The 22,296-nt window shown below is 39.4% G+C and overlaps 2 long non-coding RNA genes across 3 annotated transcripts; one reads left to right on the top strand and one right to left on the bottom strand.

The window, feature by feature from the left end:
- Positions 1-663: 663 nt before the first annotated feature.
- LOC143691473 (uncharacterized) lies at positions 664-19,617 on the bottom strand. Of its 2 annotated transcripts, none has more exons than XR_013179534.1 (3): positions 19,311-19,617; positions 15,247-15,588; positions 664-5,881 (listed from the first exon to the last, which is right to left on the bottom strand). It is a non-coding gene; the product is annotated as an uncharacterized LOC143691473 (long non-coding RNA). The 2 variants fall into 2 exon arrangements; XR_013179533.1 differs by lacking the exon at positions 664-5,881 and adding an exon at positions 12,159-13,471 and having other exon boundaries at positions 15,238-15,588.
- On the top strand, positions 11,061-20,847 carry LOC143691474 (uncharacterized). The gene is made up of 3 exons (XR_013179535.1): positions 11,061-11,098; positions 11,245-11,279; positions 20,714-20,847. It is a non-coding gene; the product is annotated as an uncharacterized LOC143691474 (long non-coding RNA).
- Positions 20,848-22,296: the final 1,449 nt, after the last annotated feature.

The following is a 22,296-nucleotide window of genomic DNA, read 5'->3' as shown; positions in this document are numbered from 1 at the left end:
TGAGCTTAAGTTGCAGGGGACCCGAGAAAAGTGTAGGACTGACAATATGAACACAAAGAACAATGCTTCCTCATGCCCTTGCAATCTAATTCCCTGTCACCTTTTGCCCCAGAAATGTTTAATTTATATAGTATCACAATAACTGATGTAAAAATTACGCATCTATCCTTCCACCCACCCCATGACAATACATGTATAACTTTCTATGGAGACTGACTGTAAAGGGCGAAGTTAACTAAAAACCAGCTTCCTTCAGGCAAGAGTAAAAGAAAAGCTCAATTCCCTTCCCCCTGATTTTATTTTTTCAAATCTATCATTTACCAACCAGATCTTCCCCCCTCGATGCTGTGCCTGAATGTAAATTCTGTTTCTACCAGAGACTGCTTATCAGGCATCATCTTTCTAGCTCACTGCAAACTCGGGAAAGTTTTCTACAGGAAGTTATGTAGCTGTCCAACTACAAAGTGACAGAGAAAATCATTTTTGTAGCACTCTGCCCTGCATGGCAATCTTTTTACATATATATTTTTGCCTGATTAAGTTAAACTAAAATTCATTGGGGATTAGTGGATTGTACTAATACAATATAAATTGTTCTTCAACAATAGAACAGAGAAATAAATTATGATAAATTCTATATGTAAGAAGCAATCACACAGATAATTAAAAAACAAGCTACTGCTATACCCAACAACATGAAAGATATATGTATGTATTTTACTTCAATTTAGAAAAAATTATTTGGCAAGGAAATAAAAACCATAGATACCATCTAACCCACATACAATACAATGGCTAAAATGAAGACTGGTATAAATTTTTTTAGAAAAGATATGGATTGTCTGGAATGCTCATACACTGCTGGTGGGAGCATTTTATTTCTTTTCTTTATTAGAGAAGTTGTGGGTTTCCAGAACAATCATGCATAAGATATAGGATTCCTATACTCCACTCTGCTACCAACACCTTGCTTTGGTGTGGAACATTCCTCAGAACTGATGACAGCACATTTTTATAATTATACTATTAACTTAAATCCATGGTTTAATGTAGGGAGTGCTATTTTTTATAACATTGTGGCACACTCTTTGGCAGGAATTATTAAAGTTGAACATAATCCAGCAGTTATATTTGCAAAAGCCAGTAACTGGGAACTCAAATGCCAATTAATTAAAGAATAGAAACATATATCATGACATATTCATTAAAAGTAACACTATATGGCAATGAAAATGAACACATTCCTGCTGCAAGCTACACGTGGAAGAATTTCACAAACATAATGTTCATTACAAGAAGTTAGGAATTACAGAATACATCTTGAGTGGTTCCAATTTATGAAGTTCAAAAACAGGCAAATGTAATCTGTGTTGTCAGAAGTCAAGAAATAGAATTGTGTTGGGAAACCAGATAAGCTTGTGATTAGCAGAGGCCGAAAGAGCTCAGATCAGAGTGATATTCACATAGACGGTGTTCACCTTTTGACAATCAAGTACAAACTAGGGAGGCATAAACTGTTCATTATGCCAAAATAAATACATTTACCAAACATACATTTGTGCAAAAAATACCTGTTTTCCAAAGCAAACAAAATAGTGCATATCTAAATGCATTACGAGTGGTGTCTATAGAAGGATGACAATGGAAATAAAAACAGAATATGTTAAAAAATAGATAATCAGGAATTTTATAAGGGTTCATGATGAAGTGTGACATGAATCTGGTCTATAATTGATTTACCAACTGTACTACCTGAGGCCGATGGTGTCTGTGGGAGGAGGGCACTCCTCTGCAAACACTGAGGAAGGGGATGGTTCAGGGGTCACGAATTTAATTCGGATGGAAACAGCCAGATGACCCGGACAGGGCGGGGCTCACTCTCCCAGCAAGTCCCTGGCGAGGTCCCTCTCACTGTGGATCCCTGAAAAGCCCACTTCTTTCCTTTGTTTGCTTTGTTTTGTTTTATTTCCCAGAGGCGGTAAGCAGGGGACGCTGAAGAATGGCGAGGGCGTACTGACAGGGGGACTGGGGAGCGCAGAACTCTCTGCACCGCTGGCCCTCTCCCTCCCGCGGTTCCGGGGCTCCCCGCGCATTCCAGGTGCACCTGGGCTTTCAGGAGCGCAGCCTGGATGGGTCCCACCAGCCAAGCCCGCACGCAGGGGCAGGGGACAGCCGCCGGGGAACCAGGTGAACCTGCAGCAGTTCTGGTTCCTATTTTGTATTCTGGAATTTCACTTCTCATAGTAACCGCCCTCCTGCTAAAGCCAAGCTGTGTAAAGAGGAAGTGGTTGCAGATTCTTGGCTTCCCCTTGAGACAAGCCTGAAACTTTGCACCCCCTTGACTGTGAGGACCTGTTCTGGCTCTGGTTGCAAAAAAGAGAAGAGGAAACCTTTATTCTGTAGTCTTCTACCATTTTGCCTTTTGAATTTTATATGTCATATCTAATTTTTCTTCTTCTTACCTTGACTGACAGTCTTCATTTCTACACCCTTCTCCACACCTCTCTCTCCTGTCTTTTCATATCTGCCTCTAGTGCTCCCTTTAGTATTTCTTGCAGAGCTGGTCTCTTGGTCACAAATTCTCTCAGTGATTTTTTTGTCTGAAAATGTTTTAATTTCCCCTCATTTTTGAAGGACAATTTTGTTGGATATAGAATTCTTGGTTGGCAGTTTTTCTCTTTTAGTAATTTAAATATATCATCCCACTGTCTTCTCTCCTCCATGGTTTCTGCTGAGAAATCTACACATAGTCTTATTGGGCTTCCCTTGTATGTGATGGATTGCTTTTCTCTTGCTGCTTTCAAGATTCTCTCTTTCTCTTTGACCTCTGACATTCTGATTAGTAAGTATCTTGGAATATGTCTATTTGGATCTATTCTCTTTGGGGTATGCTGCACTTCTTGGATCTGTAATTTTAAGTCTTTCATAAGAGTTGGGAAATTTTCAGTGATAATTTCTGTGGTAGTTAGATTTAGTTGTCAGCTTGGCCAGGTGAAGGCACCTAGTTCTGTTGCTGTGGACATGAGCCAATGGTATGTGAACCTCATCTGTTGCTGATTTACATGTGCAGTCAGTCGACTAGGAGGCTTGCCTGCTGCAATGAATGATGTTTGACTGTAGCACAGCCCAAGCAGCTCAGCATACCTCATCTCAGCACTGGCAGCTCAGCCCAGGCCTTTGGAGATGCAGAAAGGAATCACCCCAGGGAAAGTTTTGGAACCCAGAGGCCTGGAGAGAAGGCCAGCAGAGATCACCCTGAGCCTTCTCACATAAGAAAGAACCTCAGATGGAAGTTAGCTGCCTTTCCTCTGAAGAATTAATGAAATAAATCCCCTTTTATTAAAAGCCAATCCATCTCTGATGTGTTGCATTCTGGCAGCTAGCATACTAGAACAATTTCCTCCATTAGTTTTTTTCCTCCTTTTCCTTTCTCTTCTCCTTCTGGGACATCCACAGCAAGCATATTCATGGGCTTCAAATTGTCATTCAATTCCCTGAGTCCCTGCTCCTATTTTTCTATTCTTTTCCCTATACTTTCTTTTGCTTGTTGAATTTCAGATGTTCCATTCTCCAGTTCACTAAATTCTGCCTCTTGAAATCTAACATTGTAGGTTTCCATTGTTTTTTTTCATCTCTTCTACTGTGCCTTTCATTCCCCTAAGTTCTGTGATTTGTTTTTTCAGACTTTAGATTTCTTCTTTTTGTTCATTCCTTGCCTTCTTTATATCCTCCCTCAATTTGTTGATTTGATTTTTGATGAGGTTTTCCATGTCTGTTCGAACATTCTGAATTAATTGTTTCAACTCCTGTATCTCATTTGAATTGTTGGTTTGTTTCTTTGGCTGGACCATATCTTCAATTTTCCTAGCGGGATTTATTTTTTGCTGGCGTCTAGGCATTTAATTACCTTAATTAGCTTATTCTGGAGATCGTTTTCACTTCTTTTACCTAGGATTTTCTTGTTGGATGAATTTGCTGTCTATCTGTTCTTTGACATTCAGTTCAGCTTTTTCTGGACCTCTAGCTTAGGTTTTGTTTAACAGAGCAGAATTTTTCAGTTCTTGTTTCCTGTTTCTTGCCCTGACTGTATGGTGCCTTTCCCCCCCCACCCTTAGGAGAGTCTACTTAGGTATTATAGACCCCAGCCAGATTTTCCCAGACCAAACTGGCATCCTGTCAAGAGGAAAGAGTTAACCTGCGTCAGTTTTCCCTGAGGGTGAGACCCAGCAGGTTGAAAGACTTTCCTGTGAAGTCTCTGGGCTCTGTTTTTCTTATCCTGCCCAGTGTGTGGTGCTTGTCTGCCTACAGGTCCCACCAGCATAAGATGATGCGGTATCTTTAACTTTGGCAGACTCTCTGGTTCTACAGTGGGGCTTGCAGCCCATCCAGTTGGGGTACGCTGTGTGTCCGGTCACTGACGTGGTCCCAGCAGTTGTTCTGTGCTGTTCCTGGTTATTTCGTAGCTGTTCTGGAGGACGAACTAAAGCCCACAACTCGCTAAGCTGCCATCGTGGCCTCACTTCTTTTCTATAGTCTTAATTTGGGGGCAGAAGCCTAGGATTGAGGGGAACTCAGCACCAGGTGGCCACCAGGTTCTTCTGAGGGCTCTCCAGCCTGGGGTTCAGCCTGGCCTAGAAAGGGACAGGGCTCAGCTTGTCTGGGGAAGAACTCTGTCTCCACCATCCTTTCTTGAAATATCGCGAGGTAATAGTATTTTACGTCTGAGCTTCTGTCCCCAGTGGGAATTGTCCATTTGGAGTCCCAATTACATAAATGTTATTAACACGAAAGAGCAACTGCAGAAATTGATCTTAAATTAAAACTCTCAGAAAACTATTTCAATGTCTGCTATTATTTAGAATTTCCTGCTCACATTGACAATAAGAAGCATATCACTTTAATTGGTATTATGATCGTTTTTAACTCTAAAGCTCAGTGACATGAAACTCAGAGCCATTCTTAGCCTAGAAACAGATCTTAGGGATGTGACATACAGAGCGCTCTGATAAGTGTGGTCTTTATGTATAAACAATGGGGCCAGCAATTCTGAGCAAAGATCATCTGCTGCCATGACTCCTTACACACATTTCTGGGGAAAAAAAAAAGCCACCTTGAATACACCCAGAGACTACTTTAAGCAAGTTAAAGCACCAATTCCAGGAAAAAAAAAAATTGAATTTGATAGCACTGAGACACTGTTAAAGAGAATTTTTTTCTGTCCTTGCTGAAGGGTAAATATAGCTTTAAATATATTCAGTTTACAACATAGGCACCACCTTCGAAACAGGGTTTCTCAGCAACAAGCAGTTTTTAACAACTGGATGGTTAAAAACATATTTAAAAACACACTCACAGAACAAAACGACAACAGAACATGCCTGTGCCGTCACAGCAGACTGTAAATAAGAAAGATAGGAATAGGATGCAAAGTTATTCTATGAGCAAGAAAAACTCGAGATCCTCCCCTTGAAGACACCAAATCAGACAGGTAACAATAGGATGCGGATAATTTAAACTATAGCACCAGATAAAGCAAAAACCTTTTAACATCTGCAGGAGAAAACAAAGATAACATAAAATATAAAAGCAGCAGAAAAATCCATACATTATATCATTTAAAAGAAAGTATATTTCAAAATCAAAACAATAGTGGCATTATAAACAATCTAAATGTCCATTTATAAAGGCAAACAGGTCTTAGAATTTTGGCTTAAAAAAAAAACACGTTGAAGGCTTTTATTCAAAAGATAAAACTAGAAGTCCAAGAGATAATTACCATCCTAATTTTGTTCATTAAAAACTTCACGGACGGTGGAAAACAGCGGCTGCGTGGCAGAATTCTCATCTTCTGTGCTGGAGACCCGGCTTCGATTCCCGGAGCCTGCCCATGCAAACAAAAAAAAAAACAAAACCTTCTTGGATTGCCCAGCTTCAGATATTTCAGATTCAAGTCAAGTCAACAATATTTCTTAGTCATCCGCTGATTGCCATGCCCCAAGCTGAGGTCTAGGAATGCAGGAGATTGGGACTAGTTTCCAGATACAAACAGGGAGCCCAGTGGGCAAGGGCCAAAGCTGTTTCATCCCTTGTCAGGCGCCGATGAGACAGAGGTCACATTCTCACTGCAGAGATACAGCAAAGCTGCCTCTATGGGAATAGATGTCCTGAAAACTAAAGTGTTGCAAAGCTGCTTGAGTTTGGGGCTGAAGAAGACCTTAGGAAACCTGTTCACTTTTGACTCATCCAGACACAGGGAGCAGATGAGTCAGCCCCTGCTTCCTCCTTCCCGTTCTTTAATACACCTTTGTTATTTTCTTTACCTTGCAGCCATATAAAATAACAGTGATGAAACTCTTGGGGTCTTTGAGTCTCCATCCGAGCTCAGAGTCCCACCTGGTCCCAGCTTTAATCATTATCTTTGTCTCTTGTCTTTCTTTCTTAATTCCCCGTCACCTCCCTTCAGCCCCGACACTGAGCCTTGCTGGTCACAGTAGTCCCTCATAGTGCAATGTCCCCTTCACAGTATCCCTCATGGACAGTACATCTCTGACTGTCAATCTATAATTCTGCCCACTTCCTTTTGTGGTCTATGCATTTCCTCTTGTGCTATGGGTCAGCAGCTTTCCTAAACTTTAACGGAGGTCTTTATTTCTTTGTGCCAAAGCCACTGTCTAATGTGCTTTCATTTCAGTCTGAAGGACACTTCATCCAACAGCAAACTACACACTTCTACCAAGTGCACATAACTACTCTCCAGGACAGACCACATCCCAGGTCACAAAACAAGTCTCTATAAACTCGAAAACAATGAAACCACACAATGCATGCTGTCCGACCACAACAGAATGAGTCAAGTGTTTGCTCTTTACCAGATATATAGAAAGACCTAACCTCACATTCACACCAAGCCCTATGAGGTACTATGAGGAGGTACCGTTATCACATTATCCCCAGTTTACAGAGAAGCAAACATGGGATCAGTGAGATCAGTCACCCGCTGAGTGTAAGTCAGTTTGCCCATGCTTTTGAACCAAGGATTGTGAAACCCCCAGTGAAACCCACCACCAGGGTCTGGTGCTCCCTCTCAAGAGGTATGCGTGGTGGAGGAGGTCAGATCTCACACCTCAGGCCTTCTGCAAATACTGCAGAGCAAAGTATTTGTAGGACAAAGGTGAGATAGGCTGTTTGTCTCCATTTTACAGATGGAAAAAATGAGGTTCAGAATAACTTGCCCAAGGTGACTCAGAGAGTAAGTGACAAAGCCTGAGTCTTTACTGCTAGCATCTTAATGTAAATTTCTCAGCCACATCTCTGAGTGTTTAATTTCAGTATTTGGGGATTAAGATGAAGGCTTCAGCTCTCTGCTTTAAGGGAAAAATCTTTTATCTCTCCAGGAAGCCAAGAGAATCAGGCCCTTATGGAGGGGATGCAAATAAAAACTTAAGGGCTAACAAGAGGCAGAAAAAGTAAGAGAGAGGGAAAAGAAGAGGGCAAACCGGTAGCGTGTTGTGGAAGCTAAAAACAGAGGCTGTAAAGTCAAGAAGACTAACAGCGTGGAGGGGTGTAAATCGTTAGCATCCTCATAATACAGCTGAGGAAACCGAGGCACCTGAGGACAGACTCAGGAGGATTCCTGAGAGAAGCCTGCAGCTCCAGGCTGCTATGAGGGCACGTTTTGCAGCCAGGCACCCAGCATACCACCAACTGTCACCAGTACACCACTTGATGTACCTGCTGCTCCCCTCTTAGATTGGCTTTATTTATTTTTTTCAATATTTTTATTGAGAAATACCCACACACATATGTCCAACTACTACCTCCAAACTTTGTGTCCTGCAGAGAGTTTCAGGGGAGCTACATGAAAAGAAAAGTGAGCTTCTTGAGAAGCAAAAGTGTTGTTTATTAGAGCTACTCAGTTGATTATATACCTTCGCTATAGTTACAATTTTTAGAACAGTGTGGAAGACATACATAATAAAGAAATGCATAGGCATGTAGCTTAAGTGAGTGCGTGAAAAGCTTTTGCTTAAGTTGTTTATCAAGAAGCAGCCATGAGAGTGATGTGATGATCGCTTGGTGGTAGAATTCTCACTTGCCATGCTGGAGACCCAGGTTCGATTCCCAGGAAGAGAAAAGAACCAGCCATGAGGAACATTTTGTGTGGGAGGAAAACAGGACACCTAGCTGGGCCAATTCCACAAGGACAGGCTGTTTTCAGCCTTGTCATTAGGCTTTCCGTCATTCTTATGGAACCTTAGTCACCGGAAGCTCTGCCATATTTCCTCCCCTTTTTTTGTTTTGAGTCATCATTAAATGCCTCATAGAACATACTAAATGAAAAGAGACTTGGTTATTTTTAAACAACCATATATATAAAGTATAAAAAGTCATTTTGATAAAACATAGACTTTCTTCTTTTTACATTACTTTAAAAATAATTTTAGGGTGGGCCATGGGGGCTCAGCAGGCAGAGTTCTCACCTGCCATAGCAGAGACCCGGGTATGATTCCCGGTGCCTGCCCATGCAAATAAATAAATAATAATAATTTTACAACTTTTCATTAAAACAGAGAGAAAACTAAATTTTCATTTTGCGTTAGTATATTGTTTTATATGAAAGCTTCTAGAAATTTTGTAAATAGACTCATCAATTTTTTTTTTAACTTTGACCATAGTTTCCTTTTTTATAAACCTTTAGTAACTTATTATATTTATTCAGGCCTTGTTTTATACTTTACTTATTTTGCGATAGCTATTTATTTCATTTTAGGATGAAACTATTCTCTTTTTTTAAATAAAAACACATTACTTATATTTGTCATATTTAAGTTATTAAAATGATTTTGGAAAATGTCTTTAAGCAAGCATCTCACCACATACAATTGCTATCAAAATTAAACTTTTTAGAATAATGTTAAATATTTAAAATGCTTTAGTTAATGGATATTTGAAACATTAATACACATTTTTAATAAGGATTGCTGGCACACATAGATATTATAGTTGCCTTTTTAATTGTATTTCTTTAAAGTTTTATGATTATTATATAAAATTATATAATTTTTTTAAAGCTTGAATATAAGGTACCTCCTTTTATTTGTGACTTTTTACATAAACAATTTAATTAAAAGATGCTATGGAAATTTAAAGTTTCATTTTTAGGCTGTTTTTCATTGATGTTCAATTTATGCAATGGTCAGGTTCAATTAGCTTCCGTGATCTAGCCCAGATGGTCCTCTCCGAGCTGGCTAGGGATAGAGAGAGATGCTTCCTGGCTAGGGATAGGGAGAGATGCTTCTTGGGACCTAGATAATTTCATTAAAGTACATCTTCTTCTTTTGGGAGGATTGCCAGTCCTCCCAGGTGGAGCACACATTTCCACAATTCCTTATCAGGGTCATGCCATGGAGTACCTTGGAGCACATTTGCTTCAGTGGGACTTTGCCTGTTAATATTTTGAATGGCTTGTTGGATACAGCCTTCTTGAAATTCCGATCACTAAATACTCTATTGAGCAGGAGTTACAATTGTTTTAACAAGAATTTTTAATCCCATGGGTACATTTGATAACTGTGAGCAATAGATTCTACAATTTCTTCTGTGAAGGAGTTTTGGACTCCATTTTATTAACACTTCTTTTACTTTTACCTTTAAACTACTTTTAAACGCTACGTAAAGAAGGGGTCCACAGTGAGGTGGCCCATGTTGAGTAATCATAGGAAAGGTTTGACTGTCTCCTACAGCCATGGCTTCCTTTAGACATTTTTCCATGGCTGGCCATGGCTTTTTTAGTTTTTATAGGAAAGCCTGGAGAGGTGAGGTGGCTGAATGTTCCTCAGTAGGAGATGGAGCAGGGGGTGGCTTTGATTCTGGCTCCTCCGTGAGGAGCCGAGGGACGAAATGGACAGTGTAGAGGACATAGAGCAGTTTTTATAAGTCTCCATGTCACAAGAACTGATGTTGGTGACTTTCTTGCCTTGCTCATATTTTTCTTTTAAAGCTACCTACTTTTTCCCAAACCTCCAAGTCTATAGAGTCCTCTCTGTAGGGAACCATGGACGGTCATGAAGAATATCTTTAAACAAGGCTGACAACCTCTGATCCCCCAGTTTTTCAGTCTGCTGCTTTTAGCAGTTGGTGAATAATTTTAAGAAATTGTTCCTGCTCTTTAGAAAGGTTAGAGTCCATAGTTCTCAAAGTGAAAGGAAAATGGAAGCATGCCAGGAGCATCTACTGTACTGTGATTCTCTTACCGTGAAAATTGGTCCAGACAAAATTCACCACCCTAGATTTTGCTTCTGCGGCTTTTAGTCTCAAAAGAGATGATGGGGCCCCACGCCGGGTGCCACTTATTACCTCCGAACTCTCTGTCCTGCAGAGAGTTTCAGGGGAGCCACCTGAAAACAAAGAAGTAAGCTTCTCGAGAGGCAAACAGCTATTTATTAGAGCGACTCAACTGAGTAGCTCTATTTCTTTGCTATAGTTGTTATTTTTAGAACAGTGTGGGAGTCATATATTCTAAAGAAATACATATGCATGTACCTTAAGTGACTGCATGAAAAGCTTTTCTTTAAGTTGCTTATCAAGAAAAAGCCATAAGGAACATTTTGTAAGGGAGGAAAACATCTTGTATGGGAGGAAAACAAGATACCTAACTGGCGCAATCCCAAAAGGACAGGCTGTTTTCAGCCTTATTATGAAGTTTTCCATCATTCTTATGGACTCTTAACCACTGGGCGCTGTGCCATACCAATCAATGGCTCACAATATCATCACATAGTTGTGTATTCTTCATGATGATCATTTTCAGAACATTTGGCTTTTAATACAAAATATTTTTGTTATTGTTGTTATATACGAGAGAAACATCAAATAAAATTAAGACAAAACCATATAAAAAACACCCTCTCCACTTTTAGCTCATATAATTTGTCACTACTTATAATAAAAAAGATAAATGCCTTCTAACACAGAATGCAGTAAGAATCCATAGATGACAATAAAATGGCCTTCTGTCACATTTTAAAATTTCTGCCTCAAAAAAGAACTTCTGAAAAGTTCTGACAATTCTCAAGCAGCACAAGAAAGTACATATGATGTAAATATCTAGTTTTACTGCTTGCTTAACAAATATTTTGCTATATATATATATAGTTCTAATTTTATTCAGCTGTTTAACTCATGACCTCTCTGGGAGTTAGATTTTTATCCTATTCTTTTCTTTTTTTTTTCTTGCATGACAAGGCACTGGAAATTGAACCCAGTCTCCAGCATGACAGGTGAGAACTCTGCCTGCTGAGCCACCATCGCCCGCTATCCTATTCTATTTTAATTAATGTTTTTTTTTACTATAACTTAGTTATTTTTATCTATCTGGATTATTTTTTAGAAGTAGAAAAGATATCTTCCCATAATTTAGGCATATCAAAACATAGTTATGTTTTATTATTACTTAGTTAAGGAATTTTCAACTTTTAGTTTGGAGTAAAAATGATTTTGTTTTTCAGGAATGGACAGGAAACTCTGAATTTTCCTTTAAAAACAATGCTGGATAGCTGTCTTTTTACTAATTTAGTTCTTATAAAGAAAAGTCTCTGCAGAATTTTGGCTTTGCCTTACATGTGGCAGCTCTACTGATGGGGGCAAATGCTGTATTTATCTTGTATTAGTAACAACTAATAATAGAAAAATGTAATTTATATGAATACTTGGCAAGAAAGATGTGTTGCTGAAATATTCAAAGTATTGAATAATTTTTTGGATCTCACGGTTTCTCTTGAAACATCCATTTGCAATTTATACTGCAATGGCAGATAAAATTGCTGGAGCTTGAGGACAAAGCCAAGGCAGTACAGTAACAGACTGTACTGGTTGCATTTTGTCCTTTACTGCCACACTATCCAATTGAAAAAAGTTTCATACTTAAGAATGCAAAATATAAAACAGTGTTCCTCTTACTGTTAACTTTCTTTGCTTTGTGAAATATATTTTTCACAAAAATAAATTATTTATGCAATTCAAGCCATTCATTGAATCTGTTTATTATTGTTACTTCATATGAATTAAGAAATATTTTTAAAAATTTTTAATTTTTAAATTTCTAAGTCAGTAAACATCAAAAGACATCACTGACATAAGCAAAAGTTCCTTGTCGTTATCAAAAATATTTATAATTATCAGTGAATGTGGAGACCAAAAAGCTTAAGAACTGTTTATCTAGGGAGATTGCATCAATACAGAAGAAAAGAGGGCCAACAATAAATCTTAAAGTGCTGAAACATTTAGAGAGAAACAGAGGAGGAGTCAAGAAATGATGACGTACAGTCCTTAGGGTGACAAGAAAAGCAGAAGAGTGTGGTGCTTTGGGGGAGACAGGAGGCAGCGACATTGAGCAGGGGACACTTTGTAGCATTACTTTTCAGCACTATCAAGTATGAAGTGAAATCACCAAATTCCCCGATTGCACTGATTATGTTCTAATAAAGAATGCCAGTAGTAGGCAAGTAGCTAATAGTGAGTTAGTAGCATTATTATCTTTGCATCACTACAGGTCATGTACACATATAAATCTTGTTCAGATCTCTCACTCACCCTAGAAATTTCTAGCGGAAGATCTGGCAAAGTATTTTATTTAAGTTTCCAAAGTCTAAACAATATAGATGGCATTTTACATTGCAAGCAGTTAAGAGTCTTAGCAAACCAGCACAAAAAAATACTGTTTTTACCCATCTGAATTTAGCCAAACAACCTTTTCCAGAACAATGCTACCTAGTTAAGAAGTGGTTGAGTATTGTGAGATTGGCATTGTTTTGCCCTCATTCTTCTTTCTCCTATGAATTGGTATGTTTGCTACTATAACAGCAACCCAGAGTGCGGTCTATTGAGAAAGATGCCTAAGTTTTGAAGTTAGAAAACAGAAGTTCAGTCATGTTCTATGCTCAACCTATAAAGTCAAGAAAATAATACCTAGTCTAACCCAGGTTTTGGTGCATCAAATTCAATAACGTAGACTAAAGCTTGTTACCAAATAACATTAAACTTTCTAAGTTCAACATACTCAAATTTAATTTTAAAAAAAAGGAAAGAGAGGCATTTCAGGGCCCTTTGGTGGTACTGTTAGTAAATTAATTCAGATGAATGAAATTTCACTCTTAAGAATCACTATTCCATTATTTTAGGTCCCAATGCCTTCAAAGTGTGAACATATGCAAACACTTGATGAGCAGCACAAATGTCCAGGATACCCACCTTGTCCTTTGCAGCACCCCCTTCACCCCCACCACACCACTCTCCCTTCCCCCCAACAAGCACACATGCCAAGGGAGCTCAGAATAAAAAGCTGAAAATCACAGATCAGGTGGCTGTGTCCATTACAGCAGACAGCAGTGCTTCCTAAGCTTCCATGTGCTTGGGGATCACCTGAAGATCCTGTTCAATGGCAGATCCAGATTCACCGGGGTTGAGGTAACACCTGTCCAAGAAATAGACTCACTATAATAATCAAAACTGCAAGTTTGTTGAAGGAAAGAGCTCAAGTAGGGAGCTCTCAAACCCAGGGAGCAGGAGTGAGAGTCTCAAGATGGTCCATGGGTTATGGCTTTAAAGGTAATAAGGGGATTTCTGAAACCATGGGCAGGCCAAAACCAGTTTGTGGTGATGCCCTCTATTGTGAAAACCTTTTCTTCTGAGCTTGTTTAACCACAGGTCATATACATGAAGCATCCAGAGAAAACAGACTCTGGTCTTTTAGACCACCTTGAGACACCAGGAACAATGGTCACCTCCCGTGGAAACAAGATTATGAGGACAAGGAGATATCAGAAGCAAATCAAATACAAGAGGTCCTCCAGTAAGGAAGAAATAGCCTAGAATCCATTCTGCCACATATGCACATCTCTATAATTAACTATTTGAACTATGCCAAGTCAAACTTTCCCACTTCTGTCCCATCTCACCTCCCTTTCCCATAAAATCTCCCTTAACTCTCATATGGGGGAGAGAGATTTGAGCTTTGCCTCCTGTATCTTTGCCGGTTGACCTTGCAAGAAAACTTGTTCTCTTCTCAAACTCATGATGTCAGAGTTTTGGCCTCTGTGCATGTCTGTGTGCCCTTGCTTGGTAACATTTACATGTGGGAAGTTTTAATGATTGGTTGACATAATTTAAGTTCTTCATTATATAGGTAGGCTCTGCAAAGCAGGGAACAGGTATACATTGGTTAGTATACCATACTTGTCCATTTTAATAGACTGTCCTTGCCTGACTGAGACCAGCTAATCATCAATATTGCAAAAGTGGCACCTTTGTTTGGACTGTTCCACTTGCTTGCAAAGTCCTGTCAGTTTTTACCTTTAGAGAAGTCATGCTGTGTCTCAGAATGGGGGCCTCTTCCAGCAACTCCCAAGGCAGGTGACTGTCTTATTTTTTTCTCTAATAAACCAGAAGTTCTAGCATATGGTAAGATTGCAACTGATACACTCAATAGAACAGTGATTTTCAGTTTTGCTGATGTTAATATTCCCAATGAATAGCACACAAAGGTGTTAAACCCATGCTTGGAGTCCAGTACTTTCAGCCCCCACATCTCCTAAGTCTGCAAGACTATGGCTAGTTCGATTAATGAAAGATGTGGCCATAGCAAGCTTCCACATTCCTTTTGATAATGTCCTTCACTGGTTGTGAGGATGGTTGTAAAAATTCCTCCGGTGGTATTTTCCTCTGTTACTGGTGTCACTGATTTTATGGAACCAATCAAAAATACTTTTGTTGCACATTATCTCATAGCTCATGGGTCGTGGGTATATACACACTGTCTCCAAGGGGGATAGATCCCTTAGACCCACCTGAGCTTATGGGGATGGCATGCCGAAAAAGGTGGTCTAGGTTGGCTGGAATTAAGGCGGTCAAGGCTGGTGTCATTAAATCCTTGAAATTTTAACATTTCATCTAGCCAAGAAGACCCATTGGATAAAATTGTAGTTTTAAATTGAGGTTGTGAGTCAAGACAATAAGCTTTATTTGTATTTATGGAAATGCAATAGGTATTTGGAGACTAAAACCTGAATAATTAAATAGCTTATAATCAGGAGTAATATGATCATCAGTATGTCCTCCAACAAGGTGGATATTATTAGTAAACATTGGTACTGATTCTCCTTCCTAGGTAACAATGTGTGCTATAGGAGGGTTAGGAAAATAAGTCTAATAAGCTTGGCTTGGCCCTAGGTGGCCACTTACCATACTTACACCGGAGTAATTAACCAGGGCTATCATGGTGAGAAGAAGACATCCTGGGTTTTTTCCCACACCTTGTCTATGAATGACTTCCAGAGCATCAGATGTTGATTTCTTCAACTGACCCCAAGTAGGGCATGCCATACCCCTCGTTGCTTTAGTCATTGGGTGTCAAGTCTTGGCAAAGCGCTGTTCTGCTGTAATGGAGATGGTTGGTTTCAGGGGTCCCATCTCAGCAGTCACATTTATTTTGGGGATGATCCTCGATTTCTTGAATGGTGGGATGAGGTGCTCCTTTTGGTTCATGTTGCCTCACAAATCTTTCAGGAACCTGCATCAGCTTGGATGAATTCTCTGGAAAAACATAAGCATAACCTCTATCCCAGATTAGAATTGGATCAGGGCCCTGCAATTATCTGGTAGCTAGAGCCTTCCACAAGGCATGTCCTTTACGACTAGAAGATGAGTTCTGAAAATGCCTTTCAGTGGCAGTAGTACCCTCTTCACCACAGTTCAAAAATTTAAAGTAAATAAAGAATGATTTAGTAGATTATATGGTGCAGGGGCATAGTCCATATTCCCCCTTTTTAGTTTTAAAATTTGTGTTTTGAGTGTTCAATGTGCTCGTTCAATGACTGCTTGACCTTGGGTGTTATAGAGAATACTTGTTTCAAGTTCAATGTGCAGTTGATGATCAAATCCTCAAAATTTTGCTGATATATGATCGGGCCCATTTTCAGTTTAAATTTTTTTAGGTTTTCCCATGACAGCAAAAGCAGTGAGCCAGTGGTTGATTATATGCTTGGCACTTTCTCTAGTTTGTGCGGAGGCGAAAATGAAACCCGAGAAAGTATCAATAGAAACATGGACCCAATGCAGACATTCAAAAACTGGGATACGAGTAACATCCATTTGCCACAGGTGATTATCAGTTAAACCTCTTGGATTGATGCCTGTGTTAACTGGGTGATGAATGCTGCACCGACCTCATTGCTTAACAATTTGTCTGGCTTGTTCTCTAGTAAGTTTAAATTGTTTTCTTAGTGGCCTGGCATTTTGATGATGGAGGCTATGCTCTACAACAGCCTCTTCAAAGGGCGTAGGAAATGTGACAACTGCTACCAGTTGATCAGTCACTGCATTGCCAAATACTAAAGGACCAGGTTAGAATGGGCATGTATGTGACCGATAAAGCAGTGATGCTTACAGGCCCTAATTAGTGACTGAAGTTTAAAGAATAGATGAAATAATTCTTTATTACTAGTTCTATTTATAGAAACTGTCAATGATGGCAGTTTCTATAATTTTCATCATACCAACATCATAATTGCTATCACTGTAGATATTTATGTTTTCATTGGCAAAGTCAGTAACAGCTAAAATAATGTCTTGGATTTCTGCTCGTCATGCTGACTGAAATGACATTTGAATTACCTTTGAGGTGGTGGAGGAGTAATATCCTGCTCTTTCTGCACCTGAACCATCAGTAAACAAGGTACGGGCTGTGGGCAAAGGAGTTTAAACTATGACTTGAGGGAAAATAAATGCTGTTTGCACGGTGAATTGCAAAATGTTGTTAGCTGGGTAATGGGTATTGAGTTGACCAGTAAAGTTGACTAATGCTAAATGCCAAGAACTAGAAAATTGCCCTAGTCAATTTTGTCATTGAGCGGTAAAAGGAACTGTGAAATACTGAGGTGCAAGGCCTACAAATTATGACCATGTCGTACCCTTGCTAATTATCTAGGCCACTAGGTCATGACAAGGAGTAAGCACCATGGAAGGAGAATGTAGCAAGTGTATCCATTCCAAGATCCCATTTTCTTGCCACAGCGCACCAGTAGGTGTATGGGCTGTGGCTAGTAAGGTAAAATGGAGGTTTTGATCGGGATTAAAATGAATAAATTGTGCTTCCTGCATGGCGGTTTCAACCTTGCAAAGGGCTAGGCATCCTTCCTCCTACAGCTATTGGGGAAAGGTAGGTGAAGGATCGCCTTGTAAGGTTTTAAACAAAGGGGCAAGTTCTCCTGTGGTTAATTGTAAGCTCGGTCTGAGCCAATTAATATCACCTAATAATTTTTGGAAATCATTTAAGGTGGTTAAACAATCTCTTCAAATTTCCAATTTTTGGAAACAGATTTTTCTGTTTTCTCTAATTTAGATATGTAAAAGGAGCGACTTTCTGGATTTTCTTGGGGGCTATTTGAAGCCCATGAACTGTGAGAGAAATTTCTAGCTCACTGAAAATGTCAATTAACTTGCATTTATCAGCATGGCTGATTATGATGTCATCCATATAATGAATGATATATGCATCAGGAAAATGTTGCCAGACAGATTGTATAGCTTTGGCTATGTAAACTCTTGACAGAGTGTTGGGCTATTTGCCATGCCTTGAGGTAAAAATTTCCAGCAATTCCTTTTTACAGAAGCCTTATGATTTAGGGAGGGAACACTAAATGCAAATCTTTTACAATTATTAGGATGTAAGGGAATAGTGCAAAATCAATCCTTCAAATCGATGGCAAATAAATGATGAGTTAAAGGGATAACTGTTGGAGATGGCAATCCTGGTTGCAAATGATGCATAATTTCCATAGTTTTATTCATGGCTCTAAGGTCTTGTAATAGACGCCATTTTCTTGATTTCCTTTTTATAACAAAAATAGGTGTATTCCATGGACTATTAGTAGGCTCAATATGTCCAGCATTTAACTGCTCTTTGCTTGGCTGCAAACAATTTTTCTCCTGTTAGGGACCATTGGTCCACCCAGACAGGGTCATCTGAAAGCCAAGTAATTGGAGATGCACACAACTGAGCGGGACCCCCATTAAAAATCTTGAGACTGGAAACCCAGGCCCTTTCTACCTTGTTGCCTGCTCAGTTGTATGGGCTCCATATGCACTTGCTGGCGTTTTCTTAGTCCTTTATTAGGCATAAAATTTTGTTGTAACATTTGATGAGTGACGATACTGCTAGGGCTAGGGCACCCAACCTTGGTAAACAATTGAGTTACAAAGTCCTGGAAAGGCTCTTCAGGACCCTGCCTGACTGCAGTGATGTCTAAAGTCTTTTCTCCCTTATTGGGTAGCTCACACCAAGCCCTCTGGGTGACTACAACAATCTGTTGATAAGCCTGCAAGGTGAAACAAAGCCAACCAGTCATGTGGAACCTTGGGAGAAGCTCCAAGGGTCTCCAGCAAGCCAAGCACAAAAGGGGAAGTGGCTCTGTACATGGCGGCAGCTGTTTCAATCTTTCAAACTTTTAAAAGGGATTGGCTTGTGATGATGCAAAGAATTAGCAAGATTGTTAGGTCTAGCCTTTCCAGGACAGGAAAAACCAGAAACCTGGTAGCATCTCCACCTGCAGCTTGAGCCCCAGGAATGCTTTTTTGTAAGGGGGAAAGCGATGCAGAGGAAGGGGTTTTAGACTCAATGGTCACTTTCCTACTGCGAGGAGCCTGACTAGCAGCAGTACTCAAATGAACGTCTTGCAAAGCTAAATTTAAATAGTTTTCCTCACGGTCAGAATTACACATTTCTGTTCTTGCTTCCTCCTGTAATTTTATTTTGTCACCACCCCCGCCCCCCGATGGTTTATGCAGGGTGGGTTTCTCAGAGCTAGGGGTGGGAGCAGTAGGTTCTACAGGAACAGAGCTCTTTGAGCATAATTTAAGACTGTCATACCCCAGAAGAGTTTCCTCAGTACTTGATTCTGCTGTCTCAGTTTCTGGGAGCCGGCCTCTATGTGAGCCAGAATCAATACACTCCTGAATTAAGGACCACATAGAAAAGGTATAAATGGGTATTTTATCTGGACCCTCTGCTGTGTAGTGGTCTTTTAGCCATTTTCCCACCTTGACCCAGGTCTCCAGATTGACCATTCCTTCCTCGGGAAACCAAGGACAAGTTTCTTGAACAAAATCTAAAAAGGTTTTAAGCTGGCTTCTCTTAACATTTCCTTCCCTAGCCTTAAGCACTGTCTTTAACATGCTCACATATAATTCCCATCCCTTTGACCGAAAATGTCCCATGATTATTACACCCGGCTATACTTTTATGCACTCGCTCTTACCTTAGTTCTTAATTGTGCGAACACCACAGGAGCGTCCCCTCGTCTCTGCTTTGAGTTCCTCCATAATCACGTCCCTGATTGGGTGCCAACCATAACAACCAGCCCGGCTCAGTGCCAGGACTGAAGGGAGGCGATGGGGAATTAAGAAAGAAAGACAAGAGACAATATAGTTAAAGCTGGGACCAGGTGGGACTCAGAGCTCAGATGGAGACTCAAAGACCCCAAGAGGTTCAGCACTGTTTATTTTACAGGGCTGGGAGGTAAAGAAAGCAACAAAACTGTAACTAAAGAATGGGGAAGGAGGAAGCAACTGGTTGAACCATCATGTGCTTCCCTGTGCCCTGATGAGTCAAAAATTACATGGTTTCCCAAGGCCTCATTCCGCCCCAGACTCAAGCAGCTTTGCAACACTTTAGTCTTTCAAGACATCAGGTGCCTATTCCCACAGAGACAGCTTTGCTAAATCTCTGCAGCAAGCATGCGACCCCTGTCTCATCTGAGTCCGACAAGTGACTATATAAAAAAGAAGAAAAAGCAAGAACCAGAAGAGCTGGCAAGGATAAGCAGACACTGGAACCTTCATTCATTGCTGGTGGGAATGTAAAATTGTGCAGCTACTATAGCCAGCATTTTGGCATTATTTCAAAAAGTTAAACATAGATTTACCATAGACCCAGCAATCCCATTCCTAGATATATGCACAAAAGAATCGAAAACAAGGACTTAAATGGGTACTTGTACACCAGTGCTCAAAGCAGGATTATTCACAATAGCCAAAAGGTGGAAACAATCCAAATATCCATCAACAGATGAATGAATAAACAAAGTGTGGTATATGCCTAGAATGGAATATTATTCAGTCATAAAAGGCAATGAAGTTCTGATACTTTCTACAACTTTGAATAAATCTTGAAATTAAGCTAGACACAAAGAACAAATATTGTGTGATTCCATTTATATGAAATATCTAGAGCAGAAAATTCATAGAGACAGAGGGTAACTAAAGGTTAGAGTGTCTGAGGGGAGAGGAAATGGGAAGCTATTGCTTAGTGGGTATAGAGTTTTTGTTTGGGGTGATGGCAAATTTTGGAAATTGATAGGCTAATGGTTGCACAACGCTGTAGATGTAGCTAAAGCCACTGAGTTACACACTTAAATATGGTTACAATGGCCAATTTTATATTATATATATTTTTTACCACAATCTGAAAAATGTGTATACTTTAAATTGAAAATATGGTCCCTAATGACCCTGACTCCTGGGATTCATACTCTTATGTCATTTCCTCCCATTGAGTGAGGGGCTAGATATTGTGATTAGTTTCCAATGAATAGGATAATGCAAAATGATGACATATCCTTTCAGAAATTATGTTACAAAGAAACTGCTCTGTCTTCCTCAGAGCCCTATGGAGAAGCCTAGGTGGTGACCATATGATGTCTCCAGCCAACAGCCATGCGAGAGAGCCTGAAATAGGAACATCCCCCAGGAGCCTTGAGATGACTGCAGCCCTGGAAGGAACCTTGGCTGCAGCCTTGTGAGACACCGTCAGTTTAAAACACAGCTGCACCCGATTCTGGATCTACAGAGACTGAAATGTGAAATGTTTCTTATTTTCAGCTGTTAGGTTTGGGAGTCAATTTTTAGCAATAGAAAAGCATTTAAAAAAAAACATCAAGAAAATAAAAAATGAATCAACAAGTGGAAAACTATGGAGGTGGAGTGTGGTTAGGAGAGAGTTTAAGGCACACTATAATGAGCTGCTAGTCTGCTGAAGTTTCTAAGTTAGAATAGTATTATTCTTATGCTTAAAAGACTTTTTCATAAGTGGTAGGAATCTAGATAGTAGACACTTTGAAAATCATTTGTAAAGCAGCTGATGTTAAAGAGTGCTGCATGAGTGTTAAAGACAAAATGTTGAGTTTTCCTTCCTATTGGTGGTTTGCAAATATTATCATTCTAATTTATATCATCGGTCTTTATATTTTCCACTTAAATTGTACCTCCATTGCTTTAATGTTTGCAAGTGTGTCATTTAGCACCTTGTTAAAAATCTTTCAATGGCTGCATATCAAACTTGACATAAAATTGAAATTCCTAGCTTTTCCAGCTTACTCTACCTATCCCTCACCATATATCCTTAAATAAATAGCTGGTCTGGATAGTGGTTTCCAAACACAATGAGTAATATCCAGAAAGAACTCATATATGACCTATGCATACATACTTCCTTCACATTGCTTTGTGGCCACCTCACCTAGGAGGTGAAGAAGCTAAAAACAAATGAAGAATATGTATTGGAATAAATTTTTCGGGAAAAAAGTAGATAATTTAATATAACTACTGCTTCATACTCTACAAAGTTATGGAGAATTTAGATGTCAAAAAGGTAACTCATACAATAGATCAAATAAAATAAGACATAGTAAAGAGATGGAAAATGAACTGGCAATACTCAATACAGAAATGGAAGGAAGATGATAAGTGTTAAAGAAAGGAAAATCATGTTAGAAATAACAAGATGCAAAATTGACTCTTCCAGAAAAGTGAAAGCTATAAAAGGATAACTGAAGAACGGAGAATAAAAAGACTGATGTATAAAATTGGTATTCCTAAAGAATAGACAAGAATAAAGGCTAAAGAAAAAGTATTAATAGAAGAGAATTGTGTTGAAATAAGAAGACAACTAATCATAGCACACGAGGAAGAAGAAAACACAAAGCATATTGTAGTGAAGTTACTTATTTTTCAGTATAAAAAAAAGTATGTTGTTTCCCGTGTGAAGCAGCAGTCTCTCCTCAGACTTTGCCAAACCCTCACAATGGCAGAAGATGAAAGAGTAATGCTTCCACTGGCTGAAGGACACAATGAGTAAGTCAAGTACTTATTTGCACCCAACCCGTGCTCGCACAATCTTAGGAACTTGCTGAAATTGGCATATATTGGCTTATACTGAAGATAAATGACTTGATAAAGAAATCCAGA

This window comes from Tamandua tetradactyla, chromosome 7, assembly GCF_023851605.1.
Source record: "Tamandua tetradactyla isolate mTamTet1 chromosome 7, mTamTet1.pri, whole genome shotgun sequence".
Classification (NCBI taxonomy): Eukaryota; Metazoa; Chordata; class Mammalia; order Pilosa; family Myrmecophagidae; genus Tamandua; species Tamandua tetradactyla.
Note: the sequence above shows the minus strand (reverse complement) of the source record. Positions and strands in the feature narration are given on the sequence as shown.